Source organism: Myotis yumanensis, unplaced genomic scaffold (assembly GCF_028538775.1).
Source record: "Myotis yumanensis isolate MYYU_CA2020_CCGP unplaced genomic scaffold, mMyoYum1.0.hap1 SCAF_15, whole genome shotgun sequence".
Lineage (NCBI taxonomy): Eukaryota > Metazoa > Chordata > Mammalia > Chiroptera > Vespertilionidae > Myotis > Myotis yumanensis.
In genome coordinates this window covers 26,662,294-26,671,693 of record NW_027223766.1, presented here as the reverse complement: position 1 = coordinate 26,671,693, position 9,400 = coordinate 26,662,294, and the positions used below count along the sequence as shown (strand labels likewise).

At 40.0% G+C, this 9,400-nt stretch overlaps 1 pseudogene; it reads right to left on the bottom strand.

Annotated features, from left to right (window-relative positions):
- Positions 1-1,127: 1,127 nt before the first annotated feature.
- Positions 1,128-9,400, bottom strand: part of LOC138993497 (melanoma inhibitory activity protein 2-like) — a 31,373-nt pseudogene continuing 23,100 nt past the window's right edge.

Here is a 9,400-nt window from a genome sequence, read left to right as displayed (position 1 = left end):
AGCCAGGCTAAATTGGGGCTCATTTCAAGTATTTCCCTTTTCTCTAGGATTACCACATTCTGTTTCCTGTTGTCCAATGCTTGGAAACATGTGCTTTATATATTGAGTGCAGGGAAGCTAGGGCTGGTACCACTTACTCTGTCAAGGTTGGAAACTGAAGTCTGAATTTTGGACAAAGTAGCAAAATTTTCAGAATTGTACACAATTTTTACAATATTTTGTATGGTTTTGTGGTCTCGCTTACATAAAATGATAGCCTTTTATAGCCTGAAAGAATTGTCAAAATATTTTCATTTCTTACTTTTAGAAACAAGAAAACAGAGACCCAAAAGGGCAGATAATTTTCAAGGTGAAAAGCTAGGGGAATGGCAGAACCAGTTTTATCTGGTCCTCTTCATTTTTAAATGTGGAAGGCAGAGTTGGTAGCTCTCTCTTCTTAAATCCCACTTTCTTGCCTTCGATTCCCATTGTTTGCAGAGTCTCAGCCAGCCTCAGGATCACAGAGCAGTATGGCAATTATGCTTGTTATTGATTAATGTCTCTCAGCTCTAAGCCCTATTTCTCAATAATCTGCTCTGTAATATTTTTCTTTTAATTGTGGTAAAATAGACATAACATAAAATTTACAGTCTTAACATTTTCAAGTGTGCAACTATCACCACGAGCCACCTTCAAAACTTTTTCATCATCCCAGACTAAAACACTGTACCTAGTAAACACGAACTCCCCTCTCCCTCCTTCCCAGCTCCTGGCAACCACTATTCAACTTTCAGTCTCTATACATTTGAGTCTTCTAGGTGCTTCATAGCAGTGGAATTACACAGTATTTGTCCTTTTGTGTCCAGCTTATCTCATTTAACATAAAGTCCCCAAGGTTCATCCATGCTGTAGCATGTGTCAGAACAATATTCCATTGTATGTAGATACCACGTTTTGTTTATCCATTTATCTATCATAGACACTTGGGTGGTTTCCACCTTTTGGCTATTGTGAATAATGCTGTTGTGACCATGGATGTTCAAGTATCTGGTCAAATCCCTACTTTTGATTCTTTTGGAACATACCCAGAGTGGAATGGCTGGATCAGGATAAGTTTGGCCTGATGGAGGAGTCATCATTCAATGATCCTATTCCCCAGGAGGTGAAAGTGACTCTGGGTCAGAAGGTTCCCTGTGAGGATCAGTTAAATGGTCTTGGCTTGATTCTCCTCTTTCATTAGAAATCTTGAAACTCTTCCCCCTTTGCCTGGAAGCAAAGGTGAGAGTCTGAGCGGATCCTCCAACAAAGATGGAGGGGAGAGAAAAGCTCTCCCTTCAGATTAAGGTCTACCCAATGCTGAGGAATGCTCTCTGCCAAATGCTGTATTTGGAACATCAAGTGCATAAGGACCTTTTTCTAAAAGTTTAAATTTAAGCTCTGTTTTAGTTAATTTTTGTCTGAAGTAAGAATTTTCTTTCTTTTTTTAATTTTTATTTTTGTTAATCCTCACCCAAGGACACTTTCCCATTGATTTTTAGAGAGAGTGGAAGGGAGGGGGAGAGACAAAGAAAGAGAAACATCGATGTGAGAGAGACATCAATTGGTTGCCTCTGGCATGCACCTCGGGGGCTAGGGATCAAACCTGCAACTGAGGCATGTGCCCTTGACCAGAATCAAACCTACAACCTTTCGGTCTGCAGGCTGGCACACTATTCACTGAGCCAAACCTGCTAGGGAAGAATTTTCTTTCTTTAAATCATTGAGGTTTCTTTTAGCAGTCCGAGCTGTCAACCACTTACCATGTGAAATTTTTCTCATGGGAAATAATCTGCCCTTGATAAGAATGAATGGTTCTCTCCAATTCTTCAAGATCTTTGGCTCACTTTCTATTGGTCTCTAGCACTTCAGCTACATGGCTGACCTAGCTTTTCACCTGCTTTAGAAAGTTTTTCCTCTTTCTCTAACCAGTTATTTCCAAGATGTTCATTTTCTGACTGCAGAGATGCTGTTCAAGTCTGGAGATTTTTTGTTTTTTAAATATACATTTATTTCAGAGAGGAAGGGAGAGGGAAAGAGAGAGAGAGAGAAACATCAATGATGAGAGAGAATCATTGATCGGCTGCCTCCTTCATGCCCCACAGTGGGGATTGAGCCCGCAACCTGGGCATGTGCCCTGACCAGGAATTGAACCGTGACCTCCTGGCTATAGGTTAATGCTCAACCACTGAGCCATGCTGGCGGGCAAGTCTGGAGATTTTTAATACACTCTGTAAGCTCTTTCTTTGTTTTATCTACTTCAGTTACTTAGTGTATATTTGATTTCTTTCTCCTTCTAGGGCTTTTTAAAAAGCCTTAAAAACCCTAGCAGCATGATTCAACTTCTTCAAAGTTCTTTTTTTTTTTTTTTGGTTGATAACCTAAGAGTGCACTATTTTCTGAATCATTCTTCAGTTCCAATTCCAGTTTTCATCTGTTAAGTCTTCTCCAAGCACAGCAGTCCAATCTTGCATCTTTAGCAAGTATTCAGTCAGGGATTTGATCTGATTTTATCACATAGAACTTGTTTTACATATACTTTGGATTCTTCAAATGTTCTTTTCTGTTTATTAAATTCACTCACTTGTTTGTTCCATCCTTCAGCTTCTTGTAAAGCTGTTTCTGGTTTTCCTAAAGTTGGAATTTTCACTTGAAACATCTTGCTAGCTATCTTAAGTCATTCTTTATTCATTTGAAACATTTTGAAGATCATTTTGGCTTCAGTTACTTGTGAAATGAGTGATTTTGGTTCATTTTCTAAGGACTATACCCTTTTTGAAATATCCACCATGGATTCATCTTGTTAAGAATGTTTAGATTTCTCTTCCTTTTTTTCTAGGAAGAGTATTTCATCCTCAAATTCAGGTTTGGAACTGTTCTTGACTCCCCTCTTCTGAGCATTACAATAGGGCCCACAGACTATTCCAAACTACATTATTGAAAGCAACTTCTGTAAGAAGCTTGGAGAAATTACAAGGGGAATGTTCTCCACCTGCCTTTACTATTTCCTTTCCAAGTCTTTCATTTTACCACTCTTAAGAGGCTAAGTCATCTTTTTTAGACCCTTTCCCTTAGGCGATTGCCTACACTCCTTTCTATTCCCCCTTTTCTAAATTCAGCTGGGTTTCTGTTACAATTTTGCAAACACCATTCTCCTCTAGGTGCCAAGAGAAACTGGCCAGAGGGTTAATGTGTTAATGGTGCTAGTGCGTATGTGGTTAACTTTCTCAATCATTTACAGTCAGTAGCCACAGGACCCATGTCCCACTCCCTCCCCTCCCCCCAAAGTAGTTACTGCCTAAAGACCTGCTGTTTTCCATCAGAGGGTGAGGGGAGGTGAGAAACCAGGAAGCTGAGATTTCTGAGAGGATCTGGAAAAAGAGCAAAGATCATCTATATGCTGTAAAGTGGTTTTCACACACAACTGATAAATCATGCTGTTCTTGAAATTAAGATGTTGGCATTGAACAAGCACAAATGCAGACTAAATATATGATTGTCTCATCCTGATTAACATCCCAATGGCCTGAACAATAGATCCACATAGTGAGAAGGGCTGTGGTATGCTTGGTCTTGTCTTGCTTGGGAATATTGTGAGACCTAGTCAATCAGTATAAGAAAAATAACGTGAAGGTGAAGTGCTTTCTGATAGTACTTAAAGAATTCTTCCAAAATATACAGATTTAATGAAAAGAGGAAAAATTGAGTATAGATAACACCAACATTGAAAAACAAAGCCTGTTACTAGGGAAGCGGCAATATTTTCCTTTTTAATACAAGCAGAATGTAACAATGAACTTTGAGAATTCCAATCCTTGAACTCAAGAGTCAGGAGTTGAGTAAATTCTCTTATTTTCATAGATTTAACAAACTAACTCAGAAGTCTGTTCTTGGCAAAGCTTGCGCATTCTGAAATAACAGATATTTGCGGCTCAAAATCTTGAATTTCCTAAATTACTTTTCTATAAAAGCCTTCTTTGTTTTTCATTATTATTATTAAAGAAAAAATGCTCATGCCTCTCATAATTCCAGAGAGCACTGATAAACAAAAATAAAAGCAAAAAGACGGATGACTGCACCCCCTCAGCACATAGGCTGACTGTTTCAGTCATCATGTTGGTATTTGTCCTTTGAGATTTCTTTTCGGAGAACATTTTCCTCTATAAAACGGGATAATGCCATAAATCCCATGTGGAAACATGCTTTTCTTACTGCCCAATGCATCTTGAGCATGTTTGCAGGTCAGCAATGTATTGCCAGTGCAATGCAGTATTAGGGGCTGCATTCTAAGCCAAGCACAGTGCTTCTGGGCTTAGCAAGATTGGCAGAGTTCCTGCCATGATGAAGCTGACAGATTAGTGAGAAAGAAACAGGAAGCCGTAATGCACCACACAGTGATGTAGAAGAACAGGTGTAGATAGAACCATACATAGCTTTTTGGAAGGAGGAGTATTGAAGCTGAGACTTGAAAGATAAGTCAGAATTAACCAGACCAGGATAGCAGGAGGGTGTTGCAGGCAGAGGTGGGTCATACTGGCACTAAGGATTTGTGAGGAAAAAAGCATTTAGGGCTCAGGAAATCAAACGGAGGACAGTATGCATGTGACCAGTGAGTTAGGGAGGTGGGTAACCACACTACCCAATCCAGGCCAAACGTGAGATAAGCACCACAATGTGTGATCGTGTGCTCAGATTGCACCCTCAGTGCATTGAGAAGCTGTGAAAGGTTTGAGCAGGAGAATGACCATCAGATTTGGGTTTTGGGAAGATGACCAGAGTTAGAACTGAAGTATGGAAAGGGGCTTGGTTGGGCCCAGAGTGTGACAATGACACCAGGGATGATGCCTCTATAGAGTTTGGAAAGTAGAGATAGAGAGAAACAAGGTTGGTTCAAGAAATACTTAGGAAGTAGATAGGAAAGTACTTTCATTGCATTATTCACTGTGATTGAGAACTCAAACAAAAGAACCAGGGTTGGAAAGCGGGATGTAGATGGTGAGCTTAGCATGGAGCATGCGAAATTGGGGTCCTTATAGCCTTTTCCTGTGGAGACAGCAGTAGGTGAGCCAACTAGGTACTTGGTTTTGAGTTTGAGGTCACAGATATATATTTTTCTATCTTTTGCTGGCATCTCTATGTTCCTGCTCTTCTGAAAGAATTGCAGCTTCTTACATACACTTTGCTCTCTTTTATCTCAGTCCTTATAAATGCTATTATCTTAGCCTGGAACATTCTTTTCCCCTTATGTTTTTCTCCTACTTAATTTCAACTCATTCTGATGACATGACTTCTACCAGGAAGTCATCCCAGATGCACCCGGATCTGGTTTAGGGGCCTGACCAACACATTCCCAGACCATCCCATATCCCAGCACCTGTCATGTGATAACTGCTGATTTTCTGCTTTGTGTTCTCCCCAAAGTTTATAAACTCCATGAGAGAAAGTGTTGCCAGAGAAGTCAGTGGGCTAGATTTCCTTGCTGCGTATGGGAGTGGGGTTCTTGGGGTACTGCTGAAATAAACATTTGCAGAAGCCCCTATGGGAGAATGAGATGTGGTAAAAGACTTTCTTTGTGTGGGGTTACATTTCTCGGGTTCCAAAGCTCCATGTTCCTTAAACCAGCCCTGAAAGAGGTGCAACTGGGGGTTCAGTAGAGCCAGAAGCAGAGCCAGTGTTCAGAACTTCTGCTCCATGTTGCAGCCGGGTCCAGTTCAGCATCAGGCTAATTAAAGTTTGTTAGTCCATCATGGGGAGCCCACATGGCTGTGGGCCACGTGAGTGAATGTAGGTAAATATGCCCCTGCCATAGGAGTCCCAAGAGGATCAAGAGCAAGAAAGCCAAGCAAGTGAACCCCCTTTTTCTAGGAGTTTAAATATTCAGGTTTCTCTCCCTTGCAGTGGCCATGCCTATTCTGGCCACTGACTTGTTCCCAGAAGTGATTGACAAGTAAGCACCTTCCATGTCACTCAGACCTTACTGGGTATGCGTCCAAACTGCCTTGTCCAGTCCCTTCCCACACTGATCAGCGGGAACAGACTTGGAGAGTGTTAAACTACAGCTTTCTAGCAAAACTGTATAAATGGCATGCCTATATTATCTAGTCTTCCCTGTATTCCCTTCCTGTTAATAATAATCAGGTTATTACAATAATATAAAAAAAGATTTTGTCTGAGTTGTAGAAAGCTTTATTGCCAGTACCTCCTGTGGTCCTGACACTGAGGAAGTATCTGGCCCACTTACAGTCAGTAAGTGTTGAGTGAACCACTAGTAATTGAAAGACAGACTTAGAAAGAAGTGGAGAAATTCTAAGATTTAATGTTAAGTCGGGGGCAGAAGATACTAAGGGAGGCATAGCCAGGACTAAGGGTAAGTTATCTACTAACTTTAAACAGAATTTATTAAACTAATATTGTTTGACATTTAGGTCCTTTCAACATATTCTTAACAATTTGCTATTACAGTGTTATCATAAATGTTCTTCTACATAATAAATTTTGTGCCCATTTAAAATTATGTCCTTAGAGTAAATTGATAAAAGTAGAATTGCTGTGCCAAAATTTTCATTTTATTAGATTTTTGATATCTAATAGTAATAATTTATCCACCAGGAACATTGTATCATATTTGTGCTTATTTCTCAGCCCTGAACTATTTAACATTTTTTAAAAGAATAGTTTATTGGTTTTTTTGAGAGAGAGAGAGAGGAAGGGAAAGGAAGAGAGAGAGAGAAACAATAATCAGCTGCTTTCTTCACGTCCTCCTATCTGGGATGGAGCCTGCAATCTGGGCATGTGCCCTTGCTGGGAATTGAACCAGCAACCTCCTGGTAGTTGGTTGGGACAACACCCAACCAACTGAGCCATGCTGGTGAGGGCTTAACATCCTATATAATAAAAGGGTAATATGCAAATTGTCGCCTCAACCGGGAGTTCAACTGGAGTTTGACCAGGGGGTGGGGCTGGCTGGCCAACCTCCTGTGTCCCCTCCCCCCAGCCAGCCCACTGGATCCCACTTGTGCACGAATTTGTGCACCAGGCCTCTAGTTTTAATATAAAGCTCTTGTTCATTTATTTATACTTTTTTATTGTGGTAAAATATGCATGATATACAATTTACTATTTTAATAATCTTAAGTGTACATGCCAGGAGCATTAAATACATACATAATGTTGTACAACTTCACCACTCTCTATTTCTAGAATTATTTTTCATCATCCGAATCAGAAAGTCTGTGCCCATTAAACAATTCTTCCCCATTCCCTCCTTCTCAATTATTTCAGAAAATCATTTGCATGTCTTTGGAAGGAATTTTTTGTTTTATTGTTATTTCATTAAACAATGGGAATGTTAACTCTTAAAACTTCTGATTCTGCATTTGGCCAATTACTGGGAAAACGGGTGAATAGTTATATGTCTTTGTGCCAAAGAATGGAGCTTTGAGAAAATAATATGCAGGCCCACAGTGCTATAGACTAGCTAGGCCTTAAGGTTTGGGAGACCCAGAAGAGCATCCTTCTGTAATATTCAAGAGTTCTTTAATCAAGCTGAGGATTTTTCATCTAGTAATCCTATATAATAAAAGGCTAAAATGCAAATTGTCCCCTTGACCCAGAGTTCGACCAGAAGGCAGGTTGGCCGGTCAACCACCTGGGGCCCCTCCCCTCAGCCAGCCCAGCCCAATGGCCCTGAGTGGGGCAGGCCAGCTGGACCCCACCCATGCACAAATTCGTGCACTGGGCCTCTAGTATAAAATAAGCAAAGACCAACATGTTTATGATTTTGGAAGTTTATCCTAAACTAGAAATAATCAAGATACAGAGGGATTCTTTTTGTTTTTACAGGTGAATTTTACAATCCTAAGTATTAATGAGGTGTGGTTTACCTAAGTGGTAGCAATTTTAAGAAAAATATGAAGGAACATTTAGTCTTTGCTTTGAAATAATTTCCCAGAGATGAAAGATTGGATTAATTTTTTAAAAATTTCCATGGCACCTTCTGGGGTGCTTTCATGAAAAGTCAGAATAACCCAAGAATGAGACACCATGGGATGGAGAGGACCATATATTTGGACTTGATAGGGATCCTGAGGTTAAGGTATGTCTGGAGACCCATTAAAACAATGGCAGCTTGCAGCTCTGCTAATTATTGGCTCTTGCCTATCTTTTTCTGTTAGAATTACTAAGCAAAAAGGTATTGTATTGAACCTCTGCATAACAGGAGGGAGAATTTATGGAGGATTAACTTTCTTTCATCTTTTTTACCTTTAAATAGAGGAACAAGTCTAACAAAGTGAATTAAAGGGAGGTACTTTCTTAAAGGCTTTGAAGTTTTTCTTTGCAAACAGAGTTGAATTGATTTGAGCATTTTCCCTTCAAAGTAAAAGCCCTGCAAGCAAGTTTTCTTTATACATTCCTTGCTCTTTGTGAATCAGCAGAAGTTATACAGTAAAAAAGAGGGTGCGATAAGGAGCGGGAGCAAGCCAACCCCTTTAGAATATTAGTAAGTGCTGATGAGCTCATAAAATGACAGAACAATTTCTTTAATGATTAAAAAGTTCTCCTTCTGCACCCTGGAAGCATTAAAACCTTGGGATGGTGATAAAGTTAACAAAACAAAACAAAACAAAAACACAACAAAATCCAAGTAGTAATACAACCCTAAGTGTCTGCATCTCATTGCTATTTATTTTATTTTTAAATATGTATTTTTATTGATTTCAGAGAAGAAGGGGAAGGGAGAGAGAGATAGAAACATCAATGATGCATGAGAATCGTTGATGGGATGGCTCCTGCATGCCCCACACTGGGAATTAAGCCCACGTCCTGACTGGGAATGGAATTGTGACCTCCTGGTTCATAGGTTGATGTTCAACCACTGAGCCACACCAGCCATGCCATCTCAGTGCTATTTAAATTTAGCTAAATGCTGTCCGATGGTGGGGCTTTCTATGTTTTAGTATCTAAAAACACACACACACAACAAAATTATGTGTAATATGTTTCAAAATAGCCAATAGTGATGTCTTCTATAAGTCACCAGTTTTGATGATCACCCCGCATTCAGGATACTTTCCTAATTGAGCGTGTACCCTGTAGTGGGCTTAAAGCAGCCATGGGGCCCCTGCAGCTCTGCCACTTATCAGCTTTCATACTGCACAGACTTTCTGGGACTCAGTTTCCTCATCTGCATGATGAAGATATGAATGGGAAGCAATTCAGGAAGCTGCTTCTGGTGTAGTGGCAGGGGGTTAATGAAGAGATACACTTTTGTGCTTTTGAGATACTTGGCATGCATTTTATTTTACTAAGTAGAAAAAGGGGATATTTGGATTAAATGAGGCCATGTATGGAAACAGTGCAGCTCATGTCTCTGGGATGGCATTGG